At 59.0% G+C, this 26241-nt stretch overlaps 1 protein-coding gene across 2 annotated transcripts in view; it reads left to right on the forward strand.

The window, feature by feature from the left end:
• Positions 1-26241, forward strand: part of FRMD5 (FERM domain containing 5) — a 57126-nt gene that overhangs the window by 14246 nt on the left and 16639 nt on the right. The gene's annotated exons all lie outside the window — the stretch shown is intronic.

The raw sequence follows: 26241 nt of genomic DNA on the forward strand, positions 1-26241 counted from the left end.
GTGAGAATTCAGTTAATCATTCCGTGTGTCCCCATTAAGGATGAGGCAGTTTTCTGTGCCATGGATGGTGGATCTGTGGCCCTCGTCCACACAGGCTTTCCAGGGAATGGGGACAACACCACATGGACTCTTTCAAACGAGCCAGGAATTAATCATTCTGAGGTGATTCAGTGCAGTCACTGCACAGAGAGGCGAGGTAAAACATAAACATTAAAAATTCAGTTTAAATAGAGCGCCCTGGTGCCATTTGCAGCCGATCCCACATCCCCTGGATAAGAGAGGCAGGAAGATGCTGCAGAATTAGTGGGGTTTGCAACAGGACGGGGAATTCCTCTGGCCACAGCCTGCCATGGCTGGGGATGGTTTGCTTCCAGCACAGGAGCAACCAGGGGGTGTTTTAAAATGTAGACAGAAAAGTCCCAGGGGGCACCAGAGATTTAACTGTGTTTGAGGAGGGTTCAGGTGCACAAACAGCACTTGGTATTTGCTCCAGGGCCTAACTCCTTGCCGAAATTGGATGGTGGCTACAGAACCCTGGCACTGCAGAACCCTCGAATGGTTTGGGTGGGAAGGGACCTTAAATCCCACCCTGTGCAGGCTGAGCCGGGCTGCCCTGCCCTCGGGGGGCTCTGGCTGTGGCGCCCCATCCCCAGCCTGCTGGGGCACTCGGGAGCTCGGCTCCCTGGCACTGGGGGCCAGGATGGGGCGCAGGCAGCTGTGCAGCTGCAGGGCTGCTGCTGACGTCCCGGCCTCCTCCCTGCCCGTCACCCATAGCCAGGATGGGGCACAGGCAGCTGTGCAGCTGCAGGGCTGCTGCTGACGTCCCGGCCTCCTCCCTGCCCGTCACCCCATCTCAATGTTTAACGAGGTGCCTCAATAATTGATGCGCGCTGCCGTGGGGCTGTGTGCCTCGGGAGCTGGCACTGCTGGCACGGGGGCTCAGGGATGCAGAGGGATTCTGCTCCAGGAGGGTCCCCCTGAGGGGGCACAGCCCCGTGGGCATGGTGCCCTGGCAGAGCTCGCTCGTGGGAGCCGAGGCTGCTCCCCCACGGCAGTGCCACCCCTCTGCCAGGCCCCCGTGCCACGGAGCCGCCCGGAGGGGCTGTGCCAGGACCTGCCTTCTCTGCAGGAGCGAGGGCCCTGGCACTGCTGGCCAGCTCCCAGGCAGTTTCTCCCCATGTAACCCGGACCCCTCAGTGCACTGGGGCCGGGTTTGTTGTGGGAGCTGTCACCACAGCTGGGCTGGCAGCTGATCCCAAAACCAGGGCAAAACAGGACAAAAACAGCGACTGCAGTCCAGAAAGTTGCAGATGGCCCGGGGTGGGGAACGCTGGAGAGAGGAGCTGCTCCCTGCTGGCGTCCAGCTGCAGAGAGCTGCTGGCTCACCAGCACAGCTCCGAGCCAGCCCGTCCTGCCCGGGCTGGGCACGGCAGCACCCCCGAGGGGGCACCCCTGGGGACACAGAACAGCACTCGGGGCACAGCAGGAACGGGGAACACTGCAGAACTCAGGGAAGAGAAGCAAAAGGGGCTTTGCAAACCGGGGCAGCAAAGGGAAATAATGTGGGGAAGGGAAACTGGGGGTCTGGGTTTGCTTCTGGAATGGGGAGGGGGAGAAGAAAAGGGCTGGGAGTGCAGGGACCCATTCCTGGGGATGAAGGTAGTGAGGGTGTGGAGAAGGAGAAGGATCAGGAGGAAACATTCCCTGTGTTCCTGGACCCCTTCCCAGTGCCCCCGGGATGCTGGATGTGAGCAGACTCTGGCTCAGCCTGCCAAGCAGCAGTGCCAGCCCCAGGCCAGGCCGGGCTGCTGCGCACCCACATCAGACCAGGAAGCCTCTTCAGCTGCTTTATTTCCCTAGGATTAGTAATCACAATCTTTATTATGAAATACTAACACTTAGGAAAGAAAAATTCCCAAGGCTGGGCTCCTCCACTGCCAATTCCATCAGTGCCAGTGCTCCGGCTGGCAGCTCCTGCAGAGCCGTTATCTCCAGGAGAAATCGTTACACAATCCTCATTCTCATGCTGCAAACGGCTCCTGATGGAACCACACTTCAAAGCAGACCCAGAAACAACCAAGTTTCTGATCAGAATCCAAGATGTTCGGGTGGGATCAGGATTTAGTTCCAGAGAGCAGGTTGGGCTCGGTCCTGAGGACGGAAAGCTCCTCCTGTGTTTGTGAGGAGAGAGAAATGTGAAAATCCTTTCCTGACCCAGTAGGTGCAGGGGATTAACTGGGAGTGAATGTGAATCGTGTGGAACAAGTGAGCAAAGAGTCTCCATCCTGCTGCCTGGACAGTGGGAAGGAGCTGCTCTGGCAGAGTGGGATGGCAGAGTGGGTACTGCAGAGGGTACTGAAGAGGGTACTGGAGAGGGATACTGGAACAGAACACTGGAGTGGGATTCTGGAGTGGGTACTGAAGTGGGTGCTGGAGCAAGATGCTGGAGTGTGAAGAGTGCTCCCTGCCTGTCTCTGCTGCCTGCATTCCTCCCTCCAGCTGCCCCGAGGGCTCTCCCAGGGCCAGAGAGTTCCACAGCTCTGATCTGCGGGAGGCTGCTGGTGCCAGTGCCAGTGCCAGTGCCAGGGGGAGGCTTTGCCAGGCTGCCCCAGAGCTGCCCCAGAGCTGTGCCTCGGGAGGTGTCTCTGCCCCATGCTCACCCTGCTTTAAGGAACTGCTTCCCCAGCCATGCACAGACTAATGTGGCTCAGTCTCCAGGGAGTGAGGCCGTGGCTGCCGAGCGGCGGGGAGGGCGCTGTGGCTGTAACCGCGTTATCCTGCCCTGCCCATCAGCCCTGATGGGAGGGAATGGCTCTGTAGCTTCCCATTAGAGCTAATGGGCATCAGCAGAGCCGCCTGGCCGGCACACAGAAGCTGTGCCTGGCACAGGGAAGCCGTGCCCAGCACACAGAAGCTGTGCCGTGCCATGCCATGCCATGCTGTGGGGAGCGGGATCAGGGATAGCACTGCAGGGACCTGCCACACGTGGGCAGGGGCTGATCCCCACTGAGGGCGATGAAGAAGGGACACAGCTTCCCTGAGATGCAGGTCCCAAAGCTCCTGGAGAGCAGGCTGCACCAGGCGCTGCAGAAAGGGGTCGGAGCCATGGGATCCCACAATGAGAGCCGGGCTAAGGCACAGCCATTCTAGAATTCTCAAAGCAGCTTTTCATTTTGGGGCATCCGTGAGAGAAGAGCCAAGCCCACAGATCCTGCCAGGCCTGTAATCTTCACAGCAGCACCAGCGCCTCAGCTGCTGGACTCACCTTTGTTGCCTGGTTTTCCCTGAGCAGCCAGTTCCATTCCCAGCAGCAGGCAGGGATGCAGTGCCAGCACAAAATACAGCTACCTGCCCTCCTTTCCTTTCCTCCAAAATTCAGCATTTTTGATGAAACTGGAGCCTAATCAAGGTCAACCTTGACTGGTTTTAGCAAAACCGTTTCCTTCAGATTTGGATGAGGCTGACAATTTTGGAATTGCAGTGGATCCAACATAAGTATTAACAATTTGATGTGTGCTCCCTGGCAGAGGGTGGAATATCAGGAAGAAATTGTTCCTTGTAAGGGTGGGCAGGCCCTGGCACAGGGTGCCCAGAGCAGCTGTGGCTGCCCCTGGATCCCTGGCAGTGCCCAAGGCCAGGCTGGATGGGGCTTGGAGCAGCCTGGGACGGTGGGAGGTGTCCCTGCCATGGCAGGGGTGGGATCAGAGGGGCTTTGAGGCCCCTCCAACCCAAACCGTTCCAGGACTCTGTGATTACTCCATCATTTCTTCTCTTCCCGGTGGAGCTGGTGAGGAGAGCAGAGGCTGAGGGAGGGAGCTGAGCCTGGCTGTGGCTGTGGCACAGGAGCCCGTGCCCCAGCGGGGGCGAGCGGCCAGCGGACAATGCCCGCGGTGTGCCCGCCACAAAGGGGCTCTTCTTCCCCCAGAGCGCGCCTGGACTCTTGTTCCAGCTCCTCCTTCGCCCAGACAGTGGCAGGAAAACCTCCCTTTGCTCTGGAATTCCCCTTGCCTGGTTGGCTCCAGGCCAGGGCTGAGCTCGGACCTGGGGTGTTCAAAGCCTCTAAAACCCCCACAGGGTGCTGGTGACTTCCCACATTTCTCTTGGGTGCCCAGATCATTGCAGATGTGATGGTAGGAATTAACAAAACCACCTTTTCATCATGAATCCCTGTGATCCTGCTGAGCCCCTCGTGGACCAGCCCGGGGAGCTGGGCTGGTGTCCCACGGCTGCTGCTCCTGCTTGGTCATTCCTCTCAGCAGCTCGGCGACTGCAGCCTTTGACAGTCTCCATCTTTATAGCTTATTTCATGTTTTGAAAGATTTATTTGAATAAATTGCCAGATGAAATACTGCTTTCAGCTCGCTGACCTGCTGGGCTGCTGTAGCCTTCCAGCAGTGCCATCAGGGAAAATTCCAGCCTCAGAAGTTCTCCTGGTATAAACGAATTGCCTCCGAGGTGTTTTGATGCAGAGCTGCATTAAGCAGAAAGGGGGTTTAGTGACAGTGGTTGTTGGTTAAAGAAGAAAAGAAAACTTCTGTGTGTGTTTGAAGGGCCGGGTTGTTGGCCACGTCTGGCGTGGGCTGCTCGGGGAGTGGGAAGCTGGGAATGCTGAGGAGGGATGACAGTCATGGCACAAGCTGAATGGAAACCAGGGCTGCTGCCTGGCTCCCGAGCCTGGGACAGTCACACTGGAATGTGGGGATTGGAAGGATGGGGGGCTGCTCTGAGCACCATGAAATCTGACAGGACAAGAGGACACAGCCTGAGGCCGTGCCAGGGGGATCCAGGCTGGGCATCAGGAGGAATTTCTTCCTGGAGAGGGCAGCTCTGCCCTGGCAGAGGTGGGAAAGCCAGGATTTGGGAGCAGCTGGGCTGCACAGAGGGAGAGTGGCTGCAGAGCTGGGCTTGGCAGCCCCTGCTCCCTGCGGGTTCGGTTTGCTGATCCCTCATCCTCAGGGATGCTGCAGCCACGGGGTTTGAAACACGGAGTGACCGCAGCTGCAGCTCAGCCAGGAGCGTGGGAGGGAGGGAAGGGGTGAAAGCACCCCAGGCTCACAGCAGCACAGCCCTGGGCTGAGCAGGGCTGCCTCACCCCGCTCCTCTCCCTCCCAGCCGAAACCCCGTGCGGAGCAGATGGTCTGCAGGGAAAAGTGACACAGGGAAAAGTGACCCAGGGAACACTGATCCAGGAAAAGTGACCCAGGGAACACTGATCCAGGGAAAAGTGACCCAGGGAACACTGATCCAGGGAAAAGTGACCCAGGGAACACTGATCCAGGGAAAATCAACACAGGGACCACTGACACAGGGAAAATCAACACAGGGAACACTGACACAGGGAAAATCAACACAGGGAACACTGACAGAGGGAGAACTGACACAGGGAAAAGTGACACAGGGAACACTGACACAGGGAAAATCAACACAGGGAACACTGACAGAGGGAGAACTGACAGAGGGAGAACTAACTCAGGGAAAACTGACCCAGGGAACACTGACACAGGGAAAATCAACACAGGGAACACTGACACAGGGAGAACTGACACCCCATCAGGAACAGTTTCCTCCTCTGAACAGGGCTGGGCACTTTCCGTGCTGCACGGTGACATTTGTGCTCCAAGAGAGGGGGAGCCTGGCCATGTTCATCCAACAGAATGAGTTCTGGGAACAGCCCAGGACCATAATAAAACCATGCAGTGTTGCTCCTGTGCCCAGAGCTTCCAAAGCTCTGCTGAACCCTTGCCTTTGCCTGCGTGGGGCTGTCCTGGGCTCCCAGGACCTGGGCACGATGGAGCTCCCTGGTCTCACGGCAGATTCCAGCAGCTGTGGTAGCACAGGGAGGCCGAAGGGACAAGGGATGGGATTCACTCCAGCCAGACCTTGCTGTGGCCAGCCAAGGCTCCTTCTATGCAGGAAATAATTTAACAGCACAGCAGCAATATCAATGTATTTTATAGAATCATAGAATCATAGTATCATGGAATCATGGAATCATTTTTGTGGGAAAAGACCTCCAAGATCATTGAGTCCAACCCTCTGTAAGTAGGAAACTCATTCCAGGCTTTACTCACGTGGATGTGGCATTATCCTCGAGGGGCACTGGGCAGGTTTGTGTGCACACACGGCCGTGCCCTGTCATTCATCATCATCATCACCATCATCACCATCCACCTCAGCTGATCCTCAGCCAGACTGCTGGAATGTGCAGCTGCAGGGCACCGGGCAGTGCCAGCACAGGGCACAAGGGTTTGGGGTGTCCATCCCGTGTGTCCCACCCACGGCAGGGTGAGGAGGGTCCTGCAGCCACGGCCAGAGCTCGGGGGCTCAGGAGCACCTGGCACAAAGCGGGGCAGAACGAGTGGCTTCCCGGGGCCCTGTTATTAATAGTTAATCAGCCTGCTCTGTGTTTCAGAGCGTGTGGGCATGGCAGGGGATTGCCGGCGAGCAAACCACTTAGCTCGGAGTCGCGTTCCTGGCGCGGCGCCTCCGAGGAAACGCTCTCCAGGAAAACCTGGAGAGCTCATCGCCGAGACAACAGGGGCCGGGGCAAATGGGATGCAACTGTTATTGACACCAGTCCCCAGGAACGGCGCTAAACCATCCTCGGGCTTGGACAATGAAACCCTGTCCTTGATCCGGGATAGTGTTGGTCCCGTTGCCATGGTGACAGCATCCTCCAGCGATGCTCCCAGCTGCTCCTCAGCCTGGGCTGGCCATTTGCATGTGAAACCTCGGCAGCGCCTTCCCCAGCTGCCACAGCCTGCCCATCCATCCCTGCCTCCTCTCCCACAGCTCATGGTCCTGGCAGCAGAGCGCCCTGCCCCAAGGCACCCCGTGCTGGCACTGCCAGCGTCCTGCTGGGCACGGAGAGCTGGCCCAGAAGGTGAACTTACTGCAAATTCAATAGTTTGGCTTTGTTTGGAAACCTGTGTCTGTGGAAATCAGTGGTGGAGAGGGCTGGCTACCATGGGCCACCTCCTCACCTCCCACCTTTTCACTTCTTCCCCTCCTCAGCTCTTTGCACAGAAGCCACGTGTGCCACCCCCTGTGGTCATGGAATCCTGGGATGGTTTGGGCTGGAAGGGACCTTACAGCTCATCCAGTTCTAAGGGGGCAGGGACACCTTCCACTGCCCCAGGTGCTCCAAGTCCCGTCCAGCCTGGCCCTGGGCACTGCCAGGGGTGGGGCAGTGGGTGACAGAGGGAGCTCACCCAGAGTCACGGTGCAGACCAGGACATTGATCCGGGGCTGAGCACAGGGAGCTATCCTGGGATTTGTGCTGTGCCAGGGACCGTGCTGGTGGTGCCCCGGGGCTGTGGGAGCTGGCAGTGTGTGAAGGCACCCAGGGCTGTCCTGGAGCCGTGCTGGGGCAGAGCTCCTCTCGATGGGATGTGGATCCACCACCCCCAGGGCAGTTTATTCCACTGCTTAATCGCTCTTGTTTTTAAAAACTGCATCTTGTTCCTAATCCAAGCTGCGGCCCCTGGGGACTGGGTCTGTGCTGCCTCTCTTCCCTTGATTGAAGAGCCCTTTAGCAGCTGATATTTTCTCTCTGTGGAGGCATTTGGGGACCGTGGCCATGTCAGCTCTCTGCTCTCTAAGGTGAGAGGCTGAGCTCCTGTGCAGGCAGCTGCTCCCACACCATCCCCACCCGGATTTCACCCCCTCACCCCTTCAGGTACCCTCAGGGCCAGCTGAGCCTTCAGCAGCGTGGGGAGGGGGAGCAGGGCAAACCCCGTGCCCAGAGCCAGCCCCGTGCCCCGGGCTGGTCCCAGCCTGGGCAGGGGAGGGGCGTTCTGCCCGCCCAGGTGAGACCCCACCTGCAGACCCAGCCCGGGGCCAGTGCAGGTGTGGAGCTGCTGGAGATCCAGAGCTCCCCGGGGCTGCTCCAGGCCTGGATGTCTCTTACATCCCACGGGCAGGGCTTTGGCTGGGGCTCCTTCTGGGGGGGTTTTTCCAGCCGCCAATTTTGTCACGTCTGTCTGTGACTCTGCTGCCACTTGCCATCAGTAACCATTTGTGGGAATTCCTGCCTGAGTCCTCTGAGCCTGAGGGAGCTGCCCCGAGCCTGCCTCCAGCCTTGGAATCAATCCACTTTATTGCCTGAGTGACAGAGCCCAGTGCAAAGCAGAATGTGGTGGCAATATTTTCTCTGTGCTGGAGAGCAGAGAGGAGCTCACAGAACCAGCTCCTTCAGCTCAGCCCTCCAAAGATTTACCTTCAAACCAAGAATTAAAAATAATGAATGGGGTAAATCGAACAAATGAGGAGTGAAAAAGGGTGAAAAGCATTGTTGCTGTGGGAGTTTCCACTGCAGAAGGGACCTTAAAGCCCATCTCACCCCACCCCTGCCATGGGCAGGGGCACATTCTGCCAGAGCAGGTGGCTCCAAGCCTGGCCTGGAACACTCCCTGGGGCAGGGAAGGAGGTGCTGGGATGCTCCTGCAGTGGGGAAGGGGATTTCAGAGCAGGGAGCAGCACTGCCAGGCTCTGCTGGACCCAGCTGTGCCCCGCTGCTGCAGCCCCTGGGCCTGGGCAGGGTTTCTCTGCTCCTTGCTCACCCAGTGGGGTTTGGCTCGGGAAATCAGTGGAGGTGAAAATTTAAATGCAAACACAAAGAGACGCTTTGGAGTGAGCAAATTGGAAACCCAAGTCAGAGGAAGAAGGGGAAGAGGCCGTGCCATGAAAGAGATTTTGTGGTCAGAAACAGCTCAGCCAAAAATGAGCTCGTTGTGGTTTTTTGCCCCAGGACAATTAATGGGTGGTTAATTCCTCTGGTTTTGAGGGATTTCTGGGTTGCTCTGCCCATGCTGCTCCCTCTGAATCCGGTTTTGAGGTTTTGTTTTCAGCAGGGGCTGCCAGGGCTGCTGGAGGAGCAGCTGCAGGGAGCAGAGGGGTGCAGCTCCTGCAGCCACCCCCTGCACCCAGGGGGGACAGGGCAGAGACCTGGGACAAGCCCTGCCTCCCACCCCCTGGGCCTGGGGGCTGCCCGGGGCCTCCTGAGGCTGTCACTGTCCCCAGGCAGGACAGAGTGCCTTCCCTGGGATCTGCCAGGACACGGCTGTGACACCAGGCAGTGTGACACTGTGTGTGTGATGTGCCTTTGTCCTGGAGCTCTGACAGTGTGACACCGTGTGTGTGATGTCACAGTGTGACTGTGTGTGTGCTGTCAGCTGTGCTGGAACACTGACAGTGTGACACTGGTGTGTGATGTCCCAGTGTGACAATGAGTGTGTGTGATGTCACAGTGTGACACTAGTGTGACACTGTGTGTGTGATGTGCCTTTGTCCTGGAGCTCTGACAGTGTGACACCGTGTGTGATGTCACAGTGTGACAATGAGTGTGTGTGTGATGTCACAGTGTGACACCGTGTGCTGTGTGTGATGTCACAGTGTGACACTGTGTGTGTGATGTCAGCTGTGCCGGAGCTCTGACAGTGCAAGGGCAGGGCTGGATGGGATATTCTGGAGAAATCTTTCCCTGGGAGGGTGAGGCCCTGGCACAGGTGCCCAGAGCAGCTGTGGCTGCCCCTGGATCCCTGGCAGTGTCCCAGGCCAGGCTGGATGAGCCTTGGGGACACTTGGGACAATGGCAGTGTCCCTGCCATGGCAGGGGTGGAACAGACACCCTTCAATGTCCCTTCCCAGCCAGCCCACACCATGCTGTGATTCTGGCAGCAGATGTGCTGTCAGCTGTGCTGGAGCTCTGACAGTGCAAGGGCAGGGCTGGATGGGATATTCTGGAGAAATTGTTCCTTGTGAGGGTGGGCAGCCCTGGCACAGGTGCCCAGAGCAGCTGGGGCTGCCCCTGGATCCCTGGCAGTGCCCCAGGCCAGGCTGGATGAGCCTTGGGGACACTTGGGACAGTGGGAGGTGTCCCTGCCATGGACAACTTTCAATGTCCCTTCCCAGCCAGCCCACACCATGCTGTGATTCTGGCAGCAGAACCCCTGGAGTCAAACCCTCCCTCTGGGACTCCTGCTGCCCAGGGCTGTGCTGCACCACGAGCTGCTCCCACCTCCTCTCCCCTGCTCCCACCTCCTCTCCCCTGCTCCCACCTCCTCTCCCCTGCTCCCACCTCCTTTCCCTGCATTCGGGGCCCTTTGGGGTGGTGCAGTCAATAATGTCACTGCTGGGTGCTGCAAGGCTGGAGTTAATCCTTGCAGGCACCGCCGGAGTCTGAAGGGGCACCATCTCCTCTCAGATGTGTCTCTGTTTCACTCTTGCAGAAGCTGAATAATTCTCTCTGACAGCTTTTTGCTTTTTATAGCAGTAATTAGTCAAAAAGCATCGGCGTGACGAGCGCTGCCCTGGCACTGCTGCTCCAGGCACAGGGCTCGGGGAGGGCACTGCTGCAGGTCTGGGGCTGCTGACAGGGCCAGGGGTGAGCGGGGTGCTGGGCTCTGATGCTAAAATCAGCAAAACCTTGGCCTTTTTTTCCCTACCTAAATTTGCACTTGTGTTTTAAGGCACCTGGAGGGATCTGGGGCGGCTGCTGGAGCCTGGCTGCTCTTCCAGCCTGGAGTGACTGCTACACAAAACAACAAAAAGTGAAAACCAGAGCACCAGAAACCATGATTCTACAAGTTCAGTTGGGGTGGAAGGAGGTAGAGGGATTTGGGAGAGAAACCAGGTGTTAAATGTGGTTTTAATCTCAGTCAGTCCCCAAAATACCCCCAGATCTGGTCACGGGGTGTAACGCTGGCAGGACTGGGTGTTACTTTAACAGCAAGTGTTAGAGGTGTGGGAAGAATTTCCTCAGGAAAAGATGGATGGAGGTTTTGTCTGTGTTTTGTGACTGAAGCTCCCCAGAAGCCCGGGCCTGGTTTATCACACATTGTTATAATGCACGCCTGGCATCTGGGGGGGCTTCTGGGCTTATTTCATTCAAAAGATAAAATTAGAAGTCAGAGGTGTCTGGTGGCTCCAAAATAGCAGAGTCTGGGTGGAAGTGGCATGGTCCATGGCTCTCTGCAGGAAGCAGGATGGGATTAACCAGCTCAGTGCTGCTGGAAGGGCAGCCACGACAGTATTTCCATGGAATATTCCCAGAGAGGGGAAGGGGAGGAGCAGAGCAGGCCCCTGGCTGTGCCAAGCCTGCCGCTGTGCCTGGAGGGGTAGCAGCCCTGGAGTGGCAGCTGGGGACAGGGTGGTGGCCTTGGCAGTGCTGGCACAGGGGGAGCTCAGAGGGCATTTCCAGCATAAAGCACTCTGTGGTTCCATGGTCCTGTGGTGTCCCTGGCAGCGCTGGCAGGGACAGGGCATTTGTGTGCCACCCTGGGGACACAGGGGGTGATAGAGGAGCACAAGCTCAGAGGGCATTTCCAGCATAAAGCACTCTGTGGTTCCATGGTCCTGTGGTGTCCCTGGCAGCGCTGGCAGGGACAGGGACAGGGGCTGTGTGCCACCCCGGGGACACAGGAGGTGATGGAGGAGCACAAAGGAGGAACCAGACCTGTGCCCTGGAACTCCTGCTGCTGCTGCAGAGCCCGGGGTTTGCTTTCCCTGTCCCACCCAGGGCACTGGAAGGGGCTCTGCCCTGCAGTCTGCTCCTGCCAGGGGTCAGTGGCCCCAGAGACCCCCCTGGGCAGGCTCTGCCCCACCCCAGGCAGGAGGGGCAGGTGGGACCAATGGGGCAGCTGAGGAGCAGCTGGGGAGCAGGGGCTTGGGGGGGCTGTGATGTGTGGCCACCCCCTGTGATCACTCCTGTGGTTACTCCTGTGGTCACTCCTGTGGTCACTCCCATGGTTGTGTGGTCACTCCCGTGGCTGTGTGGTCACTCCTGTGGTCACTCCCTGTGGTCACTCCCTGTGGTCACTCCAGGAGGGGCAGGTGGGATCCATGGGGCAGCTGAGCTGGGGAGCAGGGGCTTGGGGGGGCTGTGATGTGTGGCCACCCCCTGTGGTCACTCCTGTGGTCACTCCTGTGGTCACTCCTGTGGAGGCAGCTTGAGGCTTTCCTGCCTGTCCCTGAGCAGCAGGCTCAGCCTGTGGGCAGCAGGGACCCCTCCTGCAGACCCCTCCTGCCCCACCCCAGGGCCTGTGCCCTGTCACTGCCCTGCTGCCACCAGCCCTGTGCCCTCAGGTGAGGAGCTGGGACCTCTCACCTCCTGGAGACGAGCTGCAGGGCCACCTGGACTGGAATGCCCACCTGGGCTGGAATGCCCACCTGGACTGGAATGCCCACCTGGGCTTGGATTCCCACCTGGGCTGGAATGCCCACCTGGGCTTGGATTCCCACCTGGGCTGGAATGCCCACCTGGGCTTGGATTCCCACCTGGGCTGGAATTCCCACCACCTGCAAAGCGCCCTGCTCGTGAGTCCAGGTGGGATTCTTAACCTGGGGGAAGATTTGAGGAAGAGAGGAGGTGGATGTGCATCCTTCCCAAGCTTGTGCACTTGTCCTGGCAGAGAGGAAAGCACAGAACCCAGGAGGGTTTGGGCTGGGAGGGAGCTGGAAGCTCACCCAGGGGCAGGGACACCCTCCACTGTCCCAGGCTGCTCCAAGCCCTGTCCAGCCTGGCCAGGGACGTTCCAGGGCCTGGGCGCTGATTTTTAACTTTCATTTGATTCACAATTCCAGTTGCTCTGTACCAGTCACCTGGCACCTTCTGCTCTGTGCTCTCTGCCAGCTGCAGAGCACTGCTTTGGCTCCTTGTGGCTTTCTGCTTCAAATCTTGGGAGCTGGGCCTGTTTTCCCTGTTAAGGATCCCTGTGAAACCACCCAGGAGTTGCAGCATCCTAATTGTGTTGCAGCCAGCCTTTAATCCTGTTAGTGCGTGTCATGTTGCTCTTGTACCACTCTAATTTTTAATCAAAATGTCATGCCACACCAGGTTAAGTGTCTGCCAGAGTCTAAATCTATTACATTGGCACGGTTGCCTTTATTAACCAATTTTTAGACTCATCAAAAGCTCAAGCAGATTTGACAGGGTTCATTTTTCACCAATTTTGGTGCCTGCTCTCTGCTATCAGTGGATCCTGCCTTGGATCGGGGTCAGAGGATGGGTTTGCCCATGAAGACACTCCTCCTCCTTATTTACTGCCAGAGTCTTGTTTTCCATCAGATTTTGGAGCCCTCTCCTGTAGAGGTGCAAAATGAGAAGAGTTTCTGCATGACCCTGAAGGGCCCAAAGTCCCTGTCCCAAAGAAATTCCAATTTAAATGCTTAAACCTGCACTTTGCCAGGAGTTTTTCCTTCCTGAATGCAAATATTTGAATCCTGCCTTTGGATGCTGACTGGGAGCTGGGTCCTTGCTCCTCAGGGCAGGGAAAAACTAATTAGTTACTGACTAATTATTTCAGGTTTGGCCACCTTGAAATCGGCAGCTGAGAGCGGGGTTGGAGGCAGAGAAGTGTTTATTGTTATTTGCTGTGCTGGAAGGGGTGCCAGTGCTGGGCTCTCCTGTCAGACGGAGCAGACAGGAGCCAGGCTCGTGGCTTTTCCTCCAAAATCTGTGGGAAGGCTCTTCCCCCCACCTGGGGGCTTCCAGCCTTCCCCAGCCTAATTCACGATAATTATTTTAACACTGCTTTTGTGTGGCCATGCATTGTCTGAATTCCATAGCAGTGCAGCAGCAGACATGAAATGTTTCCAGGCTGGCTCTGGCTCCCCGAGGCAGCATTTATTAAAATCTCCTTTTGTCCATATTTCATGTTTATTGCTGCCATCTTTAATTAAGGGAGGTAAATATTGCCGAGGGGGGCTGAGGGCCCTTTTTAACGTGGATAATCAGAAATAATTGGTGGCACAAGATGTTGTGGGAGGGGGAAGGAGCTCCAGGGTGCTGCTGCTGCCTCTTCCTGGGCTGGGATGGGGCAGCTGGGCAGGGAAGGGTCTCTGCCCCCAGGGACTGGTGGTTGTTAACAATGAGCAATGAGGCAGGAGTTGGGCTCAGCTGGAATTGGATTTTTGACAGATTTCCTGCAGACAGGTGTGGCTGGGAAGGGGCCTTAAAGCCCACTTGTCCTGGGCAGGGACACCTCCCACCATCCCAGGCTGCTCCCAGCCCTGTCCAGCCTGGCCTGGGGCACTGCCAGGGATCCAGGGGCAGCCACAGCTGCTCTGGGCACCTGTGCCAGGGCTGCTCACCCTGCCAGGGAACAATTCCCAATATCCTTGCCCTCTGGCACTGGCAGCCATTCCCTGGGTCCTGTCCCTCCATCCCTTGTCCCAGCCCCTCTCCAGCTCTCCACAGGTGTGGCTGGGAAGGGGCCTTAAAGCCCACTTGTCCTGGGCAGGGACACCTCCCACCATCCCAGGCTGCTCCCAGCCCTGTCCAGCCTGGCCTGGGGCACTGCCAGGGATCCAGGGGCAGCCACAGCTGCTCTGGGCACCCGTGCCAGGGCTGCTCACCCTGCCAGGGAACAATTCCCAATGTCCTTGCCCTCTGGCACTGGCAGCCATTCCCTGGGTCCTGTCTCTCCAGCCTTTGTCCCAGCCCCTCTCCAGCTCTCTGAGGTCTCCCCAGAACTTTCCCCAAGCTGAATTCAGGTGTTCCCCTGCTCTGGCTGCTCCAGGGGGTGAACACCCACCATCAGCTGCTGCTCTGGGCTGAGCAGCCCCAGCCAGAGAGGGTTTAACTCAGAACAGCCCCTGGGGAGGGCTGAGATGCCCCAGCTGTGACCATCCCTGCTGCAGCCAGGCTGGGAGCTCCTGAGGTGCCCCTGATGTCCCTGCTCTCCTGTGCCTGGACGAGAGGGTTTTTGGCGCTTTCCCTGGCTGGGGCTCCTGCTTCCCTCACGTCCCTCCCGTGGATGTGGAGCTGCTGGGCAGAGCTGAGTCACTGCTCAGCCTGGCTCTGCTCGCCCAGCCCCAGCTCTCCTCCCCAGGCACAGAGCATTTGTCCTCTGCTGTGTCACCTGGCTCTGCTCGCCCAGCCCCAGCTCTCCTCCCCAGGCACGCCTGGCACAGAGCATTTGTCCTCTGCTGTGTCCCCTGTCCCTGTCCCTGGCAGGGCAGCTGCAGTGGGGTGGCACCGAGGGGCTGAGCTGGCCCTGCACTGCACACCCGGGGCTGCAGAGCCCTGCAGCAGCACAGAGCCTTGAGACAGCAGCCAGGGACCCTTCGGTGACAGCTGGGACACAGGACAGCTGCCAGCAGGGGCTGCAAAAGGACATGGCTGCAGCAGGGGCTGTGCTGGGACGAGGTGGCTGCCCCTGGGGGGCACAGGGAGAGTGGCACAGGGAGGAAAGGGATGTTTCCAGTGGAACTTCCATGGGGGCAATGAGCCCGGCAGTGCCCAGGCTGTCCTGGCAGTGGTGAGGGGCTGTGCTGACCCTGGCAATGCCAGGCTGTGCTGGCAGTGCTGGTGAGGGGCTGTGCTGACCCTGGCAGTGCCCAGGCTGTCCTGGCAGCACTCCTGACTCGCTGAGTAAAGGGAGACTTTTCCTCGGGGACCCATCTTCTGTCAGCCCTGAGATAATCTGATGTGATAGTGCAGGCACAATGACTTCATTACTGTAATTATTTTTATTGCCTCTCAGGCCTCTGTTTTAAAATAAACTCAGGAGCCAGAGCACTCAATTCCATCCCAGTACTGGGGGAGGGTTGGGCTCAATGATCTTGGAGGGCTTTTCCAACATAAACATTTGCATGTTTGCACCTTCATCAGCTTCTTTTCATTGTATTGAAGGCCTGAATATTCAGTTTTGCCCAGTGAACCCAGCTTTGCTGGCTCTCTGTGGGGTGTGCAGCATTCCCTGTGGGACGTTCATCCCATGGAGCTGTGGGGTGTGCAGCATTCCCTGTGGGGTGTTCATCCTGTGGAGCTGTGGGGTGTGCAACATTCCCTGTGGGATGTTCAGCCCATGAGCTGTGGGGTGTGCAGCATTCCCTGTGGGGTGTGCAGCATTCCCTGTGGGGTGTGCAGCATTCCCTGTGGGATGTTCAGCCCATGGAGCTGTGGGGTGTGCAGCATTCCCGTGGGATGCCAGCCCATGCCCAGCACAGCCTCTCCCCGGGCCCTGCCTCCCGGGCTGATCCGGGCTCAGGAGCCATCTGGGCTGGAGCAGAGATTTGCCCTCAACACTGGTAATCCCTGCTGGGCTCTGTAATCCACGCTTGCTCTCAGCTGCCTGCCCACAGGCTCCTGCTGGCAAGGGACAGTCCCTGGGGCTGCTGGGGACAGCGGCAGAGCCTGGCCCTGCTCTGGGCTCACGGGGATGGGGTGGGATGGGATGGGATGGGATGGGATGGGATGGGATGGGATGGGATGGGATGGGATGGCTGCCCCTGTCCTGGGAAGGTGCAGCAGGGCCAGGAGCTGCTGCTGTCAGCAGACATCTGTCCTGAAACTCAGGTTGCGAACAAGCTCAGCTGCTTCTGGGCCCCTGGGAGAGCCCTGGGCCATGTTTCTGTGGATTATTTTTATCTCTAAATATGAAATTCTCTCTAAGCAGCATTTAAGGCAGTGTCAGTGCCCTGGCTGTCTGGGACACTGACACAGACGTGGAATTCAGACAGTTTCTTTTCGTGGCTCTGATTTTAGCGTTGCCAGGAGCTGATTTTTAACAGTGATGAAGGAGTCTGGAGAGGCTGGGGTCTGTGTGCTGGGCTGGCAGGGCTGGGGGCACTCTGTCTGTCTGCAGTCCCACATTCTTTCCGTGAGCAGGAATACTGACACGGCTCGGGGGGGCTGTGCTTGGGGCTCCCTGTCCCTCCCGACCTGGGGAGTGGGAATGGTTTGGAATTTGGTTTGAAATGGGAGCTGAGCCCTCTGCTTGCTGTGCCCGCTGGCAGCATCCCCTGGCTGCCTGTGACCCTGCCAGGCAGGGCGGGCTTGGGGTGAGCCACACCTGGCAGGGCAGAGTGCTGAGCCCCGGGAGGTGCCAGCCAGCCCGTGGGGCACAGAGGGCAGCTTTAACTTCAGTACAGACTGATGGGCAGCCTTAATTTCAATACAAACTGATGGGCAGCCTTAATTTCAGTACAGACTGATGGGCAGCTTTAATTTCAGTACAAACTCTGGGCAGCCCTGTGCGGGTCAGGGGGTGCTGCTCTTGCCTCGCCTCCTGCCCTGCAGGGACCCTGCCCTGCCTCGCCCCCCGCCCTCCCTGTGGGGAGGGGTCTGAACGGGCTTCCCCTGCCTCGGGAGCTGCTGGAGCTGCTGGCTTTGTCCTCTGCTTGTCGCCGGAGTGTGGCACTGCCCTGGCTCCTCCCTGGCTCCGGTGTGCGCAGGGGATGGGTTTGGCACACGGCTGGGGGCTCTGCTGGGTCCCCTGCCCTGGACACTCCTGGCTCCTCTCCGGGTGCAGGTGGGTCCTGTCCCTGCCCGGGACATTCCTGGCTCCTCTCTGGGTGCGGGTGGGTCCTGTCCCTGCCCGAGACACTCCTGGCTCCTCTCTGGGTGCAGGTGGGTCCCTGTCCCTGCCCTGGGGCACTCCTGGCTCCTCTCTGGGTGCGGGTGGGTCCCTGTCCCTGCCCTGGACACTCCTGGCTCCTCTCTGGTGTCTGCGGAGCCGCAGCCGCTCCTGCAGCAGCTCCTCTCCACTGGCTCCTCTCTGGGCGCAAGGTGGGTCCCTGTCCCTGCCCTGGACACTCCTGGCTCCTCTCTGGTGTCTGCGGAGCCGCAGCCGCTCCTGCAGCAGCTCCTCTCCAGCCGTGGTGCTTTGTCAAACACGCTTTCGTGGAGCTGCAATCCTTTCTTGTGCCGGGTTTGATGTGGAAAGTAAACACGTTAACATCAAGGCAGCTTCCCAGCGGCGCCTGGGATTTGGGATTTGGCTCCTGCTCCGCAGCCCTCAGTGATGGGGGTGCTGCTCACAGGGAATGGGGCTGCGCAGGGCCTGGGGGTGCTGCTCAGAGCTTTGGGGGTGCTGCTCAGAGCTTTTGGGGTGCTGCTCAGAGCTTTGGGGTGCTGCTCCCAGAGAACAGGGCTGCTCAGAGCTTTGGGGTGCTGCTCAGAGCTTTGGGGTGCTGCTCCCAGGGAACAGGGCTGCTCAGAGCGATGGAAGCTCTGCCTGTTTGTGGGATCCCTTACTCACAGAGTGGAACGTGGGAAATGGCTTTGCTGTTAAAATCCAGGCTGGCTCTGTGGGCTGCTGCTCCAGTTCAGCACCAGGGAGGGTGCAGGGGCTGCCAAGAGGCTCTTGGTCCCTCACCTGGCCTTTCTGTGCCTTTTCCATGCAGGGAGGATGGGAGGGGAAGCCCTGGGTGACCTGGGCTGGACTCGGCCTCTGGGGTCACTGTTCCCATGCCCTGGGCTGGGCTGGAGCTGACCCTGGGCTTGGAGCAGCATGGTCCCACAGGGCAGAGCGTGCTGGCAGCAGGGGACAGTGCCCAGCCCTGCCGTGTCCCTGCCAGGGACCGTGGGCAGCCAGGGCAGGGATGGGCCAGAGCACAGAAATAAGGTCACTCGTTTCTGCCTGAAAAACCAACAAAGCAAGTAATCCTGCTTCTGGCTTCCTGTGGGCAGCTGGGTCCTGCTGGACAGCTTGGGAATGGATGGAATAGCAGCTTTCCTTGCCATGGAGGATGGCACATCCTTCCTGCAGATGTTCCTGCAGATCCTGCCTGAACCCAGAGCTCTGCCTGCCAAGGCCCTGCTGTGCTCCCTGAGTGGAAGTTCCCAGCTGGGGGCTGGGCTGGGAGGTGGGGGACGCCCCGGGGGTGGCCCTGGGCAGCACAGCCCCTCTGAGCCGTGCTGCTGCAGCAGCCCAGCGCCGTGCCCTGCCTGTGTTCAGGGACATGCCAGCCCACATCAGCATCCCGGGGCAGCACCCACAGAATGCCTTGTGCTCTCCCCGTTTGTCTGAAAAGGTCATGTGTGACACTGCCGTGTGGCTGCAAGGACAGGGGCATTTTGGGGCTTTTCTGTAAAAACCGAGCAGCTGAGCAGAGCCCATCCCTCTGCAGCTGGAATGGCCCTGCTGGGGCTGTCCCTGGGCTCTGTCCCCCTGGCACCCTGCCCTCCCAGGGCTGCAGGGCACGGGGCAGCAGGGTGGCACCTGGCACACCCTGCCCCTGCAGCTCCCCCACCACAGCCACAGCCCTGCCTGGGGGCCGGGGGTGACAGGGGCTGTGCAGCGCCTTCCAGGCCACCCCGGGGCTCCCGTGGGTCACAATTCCCATGGGTCAGCATTCCCGTGGGTCCCAGTTCCCAGCAGGGCTCTGCTTTCTGCCCCCCAAGGTCCCCAGGCTCCTGGCCACCTCAGAGGCTTTGCCGGGAGGGAAGGCAGGCAGGGATGGAGAGGCTCGGGAAAGGTCGGTGTTCGCTTCCCAGGGCTTCTGTTGGGTCCCAGGTGAAAGCAGACATTAGCATTTCAATGAATATGTATTTTGAGCCGTTAAACCCAGCGGCAAAATAAGGGCCTTGCTGAGATGACAAACGCATCTCTCCTGGTGCCTGTTCCCACATCGCTGCAGCAGCCTTTGGAAAGAAACCCACGGCAGCCAAAGCAGCTTCTCTCGCCTTCCTTCCTTCTCCCTAAAGCACAGCCGGCTGAAGTGCTCCGTGTGGACCTGAGGGGCTGAACCCTGAAATGGGGGGAGCTGTGCCTGTGCAGCTCTGTGGTGTGCGGGGTCCCAGCACCATTCTGCAGCTCCAGGTCAGCTCTTTCAGCCCAAAGCCTCATTAGGAGAGAAAAACCTGCGTGGAAAGTGAGGAAACAAGCTGGCTGAGTCATCTGGAGGCAAAGCGGGGGTTTTGGCTTGGTTTTGGAGGGGTTTTATGCTGGCTGGGGGGTGAGCCAGGACTGTCCTGGCCCCTGGATGGGGCGAGTGGACAGAGCATCCCTCGGGACAGGGAGCAGCAGGGTCACCCTGGGCAGCAGGCTCTCACCGTGATGCTGGGCAGCATCCCCGGCTCCCAGAGCATCCCCACCGGGCAAGGCACTGCCCGGAGCTGGCACAGCCCTCCCAGACCCGCTTTGGGAGCAGGGCAGCAGCATTTTCTGCCGGGTGAGGTTTTCTGTGAGGCTGCTCTGGCCAAGGCTGGGCTCTGCCCGTCTCACCTGTGCAGGTGCCCCCCCTGTTGTGTTATCCAGTGACCCCGGGTCATTGATAGAAGAGCTGTATGCTGGTGCAGGGCTCATCCCCAGCGCTGTCTGTGTCTCACCTGCTGCTCAGGCTGTGCCACGTTTATTGGGAAGGTTCTGCCCCTGGCTTAGTGTGCATCATTTACCCCTGAACAGGCTGGCCAGCCCCTCCTGTGGCAGGAGCCCCCTTGCAGCCCAGCGCTGTCTCGGCTGTAAAAAGCCGAGTCCTGTTGTTAATATTCAGGGAGCAGAGCCACTTCTCCCAGGACAAAGATCCTGCCGTGGCTGGGCAAATCAGAGTTCATTATCATGTTAATCTGACTGATTGCGGTCTCCCAGAAGGATTCCACATATGGTCATCCTTGTAGCACAAATAAAAGCTGTTTTGCCTCACTCACGAGGCTCGAGCTCCTCTCTTGGTGCATGATGCCCTTTATTCTTGAGGTGCAATTCTGGGAGACGGAAATATGAATTATTTCTGAACCTGTTCTTAGCTTTGAGTCTGAATTGGGGTTTTGAGCGTCTGCCCTGTGTTTGCAGTCAGGATTTTCCCTGATTTTTGTTGTCTTATTTTGGCTCTGATTTTAAATCGGGACGCATGAGCTGAGCACCCCACACACCCCCCTGCAGGGAAATACTGTGGGGCAGCTGCAATCCTTGGCACTGGTTCTGGGGGAGGCACGGGGTGCAGGGCACCCCTCACACGGGGTTTAGCTGCTTGACTGGCACTGCCAGCCCAGGGCTTCAGCCTAACAGCTCATGCTGGGTTATTCCACTGCTTTTTGTAACTCAGAAACAAGGTTTGGGGACACTTGTGGAGTACGAACGAGGTAAAGGGCTCATTCAGCCTGCTGGCACCCTGGGGTGCTCAGCATCCCCTCCAGCCCGGGGGATTGGTCCGGTGTGGTCTCAGAACCCTGGGGCTGTTTGGGGACAGTTTGTGGGACCAGCCTCAGGGACTCTGGAGCTGTTTGGGGACAGTTTCTGGCAGCAGCTGGAGCTGTGCAGAGCCACAGGGTGCCCCCCAAGCCTCCTTTTCTCCAGGCTGAGCCCCTTCCCAGCTCCCTCAGCCCCTCCTGGGGCTCCATGCCCTTCCCAGCTCCACTGGCAAGGCGTTCAGGTCCCCACAAGCCCCGGCAGCCCGAGCTTCTCCTGCCCGCAGCAGGCAGGGCTGCCTTCCCGAGGAGAGGCACTCAGGGTGATGATGTCTCTGAACGCGTTTTTCGGCCTCTAAACAATTCTGGTTGTGCCGAGAGCCTTTTGCATGCTAATGGCAGGGGAGTGCCAAATTCAACAAGAGCCGCATGGAGCCACTCCAGGCTGCATGAATGAAAGAAGGGAGTTTGAGTTATTGGAAAAACCAATTTGGCTTTATGGAGAGAGATTTCCTGTGCCTCTCAATTATAGAGTTATAAATCCTCAATGCAATTCATAAAAGCTCCGTGGCAGCAGAGTGAAGGTGACGTGTCATCCGTCACCGGAGGGGAGGCTGGGCTCCTGGAGAACATTCCTGCATCCCCTGTGAGCCTGTGCAGGAGCCAGCCTGGGGCCACCAGGACGGGCTGTGGAGCTGGGGATGTCCTGCCTTGCCCCGGGGGAGCTGGGGCTCGGCAGAGGGGCCTTTCACCCTGCCGGTGAATATTAACAACAGACTTTTTATCTGTAACTGGCTTTTTACAGCCGAGACAGCGCTGGGCTGCAAGGGGGCTCCTGCCACAGGAGGGGCTGGCCAGGGAGGGGCTGGCCAGCCTGTTCAGGGGTGAATGATGCACACTAAGCCAGGGGCAGAGGGCAGAATCTTCCCAGTGAATGTGGCACAGCCTGGGCAGCAGGTGAGACACAGACAGCGCTGGGGATGAGCCCTGCACCAGCATACAGCTCTTCTATCAATGACCCGGGGTCACTGGATAACACAACAGGGGGGGCACCTGCACAGGTGAGACGGGCAGAGCCCAGCCCCGGGCACTGGGCAGGGCAGGGAGCAGCCTGCAGCATCCGTGCCAGCTGGCAGCACCTCGGGCAGCCTGCGAGCCCCTGGGCAGGTGGGGTGGGCAGGGTGGATGGCTCTGCCCTGCCCAGCACAGCCCTGCCCAGCCCAGCCCAGCTCTGCTCCCTGCCCGAGCCCCGGGGCTGTGCCTGGGGAGCTGCAGGGCCAGGCAAGCCCCGGGGAAAGCACAGAGCAAGTTTTGCCAAGCCCTTGGAGGCTGTCAGGAGAAGTGGAGATAAGCCCTGCCCGGGTGCTGGGCAGGAAGAGCTCCTGGCACAAGTTCCCCATTATTGATGGGTTTAAAAATCTGCAGAACTGCTGTCCCGCTGCAGACTTGCCGAAATGAGGACATCACTGGCTGAAACTCCATGATTAGGGACTTTCTGCAGATGCCAGCATGTCGAAGGTTTGGAAGCCTGCAGGGGATTAAGAGCAGCACCGATAATCTGGAGCTGAAGGCTCCGTGGGGCCCTTCATTAGGAACTTCCCTCCTCAAGAGCTCTGTAAACTTCTGGATCAAACTGCCCAGATAAGTCTTGAAGGCAGAAATTACTGTGTCAGCGAGGAGGAAGGATTAGAGATAACAGGGAATTAATACTGAAATGCATATGCTATAAATATAACAGGATTACACTGCAGTTATGTAAAAGCCCTTTTCCTTCCCCGAGTCTCCTGGGCTGGGCAGGTGGGCACTCCCCTGAGGCCCTGCCCTCACCTGTGCCTCCCGGGGCATCTTTTCTTGTCATCTGAACAGGACAAGGGCGAATGGCTTCAAAGTGGCAGTGTTCAGTGGGATTTGGGGAAGGAATTGTCCCTGGCAGGGTGGGCAGGCGCTGGCACTGGTGCCCAGACCCCTGGGGCTGCCCTGGATCCCTGCAGTGCCCCAGGCCAGGTTGGACAGGGCTGGGAGCACCTGGGGCAGTGGCAGTGTCCCTGCCCATGGGGTGGTCCCTGAGGCCCCTTCCCACCCAACTGCCCTCAGTCCCAGGGTCCCTCCTGCCCCACTCCCCCGGAGGTGCAGGCACAGCCCCAGCCCTGCCCTGTCCTTGGGAACCCCCCCTGCCCGGGGGGAGCCCCCAGCCCCTCCTGGGGCCCTGGGAGAGGGGTCAGTGCAGGCAGGGACCCCTTGGAGAGCTCTGCCCCAGCTGTTCTGGATCTCGGGCTGCTTATTCCCTGCCTGGAAGTGAATATTCTCGGCCTATTTTTGCCCATTTCCTCCTCGTTCCAGGGCTTAGCAGAGGCCCTGGCTCACGGAGAGGGCTGAGAGCTGTCAGTCAGGACTTGGCCCAGCCTGCAGAGCCAACATTAACTTTGTCTGAGGGATGATAAATCCTGGGCTCGTACAGCACGGTGCTGAACTTGGAAAATGAAGCATTTAAACCACAATATTGCAGTCAAATTGCTGGTGAAAATCTCTTCATGTTGGCAGCGGAGCTGGAGGGTCTTTGATCTCTCCCAGCTCAGATGTTGCTGCCAAAGAGACTTAAGCTAAACTTCACTTTGTAAAATAGACTTTTTCTGACGCTTTCCTTTAAAAAAATAATCTCCTCCTAAGCTCAGGAAGCAGGGACGAGTGGGCAGCCCACAAGGAGATTTCCAACCCAAATAACGCAGGAAGGAGCCACTTTCAGCTGCTTCTATTGCCTCTGTAAATCCTGGGCTGAATCCCAGGAGCAGCTGGGGGGAACGTGGCACTGAGCCCCAGGAGTGGGAATGCTGGGCTGGGGCTGGGTCTGGCACCCCAGGAGTGGGAATGCTGGGCTGAGGCTGGGGCTGGCACCCCGGGAGGGGAAAGGCTGAGCTGGGGCTGGGGCTGGCACCCCAGGAGGGGAAAGGCTGAGCTGGGCTGGGTCTGGCACAGGGGATGCTGCAGGGGCTGTGGAGGTGGCAGGTGAGGGTGGCACAGTGCTGGGCACAGGCTGGGAAGTGAAGATGTTTGAAGGTACAGGAGTGGGAATGCTGAGCTGGGCTGGGTCTGGCACAGGGGGTGCTGCAGGGGCTGTGGAGGAGACAGGTGAGGGTGACACAGGCTGGGAAGTGAAGATGTTTGAAGATGTCTCCCCAGCCGTGGGGCTGGTGCTGTGCCACAGCTGCCCGAGAGCTGGGGTGGAGCAGCCCTGCCATGGCATGGGGTACAGGGTCTGGAACGTGGCTGTGCCTCCCCTCCTGCAGGCAGGACTTTGGGACAGGGCTGTCACAGGTGGCACTGAAGGCTCCTGCCTCAGCTGAGCCCTCTGGTCATTTGCAGATGAGCTGCTATTTTTAAATCTCTCTCTTTTTTATTTTCATTTATTTTTCTATCTGCGGGTGACCCTAATTTTGGCTGAGAAGCTTAGAAAAGCCAAGAATGCAAGGTTACTCTAATCTTCTTGAAGTCTGGCAGTCCCCTGGGCCGCTGTGTGTGCCAGAGCCCGTGGCCCCAGAGCCTGGCTCTGCTTCACAGCCCTCCTGCAGGAGCTGTGCCAAACCCCAGCATCCTGCAGGTGCACCCTGTGCTCCCACACTTCCAGAGGTGCTGAGGGCCCTGGGGGACTGGGACGCTGGGCTGGCAGCACTGGCAGCGGGTCAGGGCCAGGTGGGTCCCAAATGGGGTTGGCTGAGCTCTGCTGAGAGGCTGAGGGCGTTGAGGGCTCACATCCCTCCCTGGCACAGGTGCAGCTCTGCAGGTGTGCAGCTGCCACGGCACAGTCCCTCTCTCTCAGGGAGTTGTTGTGACCCCGAACATTGGGGCAGTGTGTCAGGAGCCATCCTGGCTGTCCCCTCAGCCCAGCCAGGCTGGGGTGCTCCAGTCCCACTCCTGGGGTTAGCAGCAGTGACACAGTGCCCGAGGGCAGCCAGGCGTGCCAGCACGGGCTCAGCTCGCTGCTCTTCCTCAAGGGCTCCTAAGTCAGAGTCACTGAATCCCAGACTGGTTTGGGAGGGAAGGGACTTTAAATCTCCCATCCCACCCCTGCCATGGCAGGGACACTGCCACTATCCCAGGCTGCTCCAAGCCCTGTCCAGCCTGGTCTTGGGCACTGCCAGGGATGCAGGGGCAGCCCCCCTGTGCCAGGGCCTGCCCACCCTGCCAGGGACAATTCCTCATTCCCAGTATCCCATCCAGCCCTGCCCCTGGCACTGGCAGCCATTCCCTGTGTCTGTCACTGGAGCTCCCGATGCAGGGTCCCTCCTGGCTCCCTTGGGGGCACCTCCAGATGCTGAAGGTGCTTGGCAGGTGTTGGCATCGGGGCCAAGCCCTCGGTGCCAGCCTGGCACGTGGCGTCCCAGCGTGTGCCACAGCTGCCCGAGGGCTCCCCGGCAGCCTGGGCACCCCAAAGGCTGACCTCAAAAGCCTGCAGACAGACAGGAGTCTCACTTTATAAAAATATGTGAAGACCCAAACATGGAATATTTAAGCCCGTGTTATGCAATGGGAGCTCTTTTAAGTCGTGATTTGTAAAGGCAGTTCAGATAATTTCCTGAAAGACATTCTGCTAATGATTAATTTAGAATATGTTTAATTCAAGTTAGGGAGATCAAAGAGGGAGCATTTTCCCTGTAATGCCATCCGTGGTTTCACACCACATTCCGGGCACGGGGGGTGTCTGCTTTGTCCTTCCCCGCAATTCCCCTGTGGAGATCGCAGAGGGAAGAGCCCTGCAGGCGCTGCTGCTTTGGGGCAGGGGAAGGACGGAGAGGAGCCTCGGGCACGTCCCCGTGAGCTTTGCTCAGGGGAGGGACGGGGTGCTGGGATGTGCGCTCAGCCCTCCCCTCCTGCAGCACGGCTCGGGGGGCTCTGGCACTCCTTCCTCGGGGTCCAGCGGGGATGATTCGGGTTGGAGCTCCGTGGGTCTCTGCAGGGCCGGGCCAGCAGCGGGGCTGCTCCAGGGCAGAGAGGAGCCCCGGAGCCGGCAAGGGCTGGAGAAAAGGAGCTCAGGGGGGCCCTTCTCGGTGTCTGCAGCTCCCCGACAGCAGGAGGGACCCCAGAGGGTCGGGCTGTGCCCCCAGGGAACAGGGACAGGAGAGGGAGCAGCCTCGGGCGGACACCGGGAAAACTCCGTGGTGCCAAGGGCTCTCCCGCTGCCCAGGGCAGCGCTGGAGTCCCCATCCCTGCGGGGTTTAAAGCCTGCGGATGTGGCACTGGGGCATGGGTTGGTGCTGTCCTCGGCCGTGCTGGGGCTGGCTGCACTCGGGGGTCTCGGAGGGCTTTTCCACCCTCGTGTCCGTGATTACCTGGGGCAGGGCCAGGCTGCGGGCTGGCACTGGGGCATGGGTTAGTGCTGTCCTCGGCCGTGCTGG

This window comes from Passer montanus, unplaced genomic scaffold, assembly GCF_014805655.1.
Source record: "Passer montanus isolate IOZ18808 unplaced genomic scaffold, ASM1480565v1 scaffold5, whole genome shotgun sequence".
In the NCBI taxonomy this organism is placed as follows: domain Eukaryota; kingdom Metazoa; phylum Chordata; class Aves; order Passeriformes; family Passeridae; genus Passer; species Passer montanus.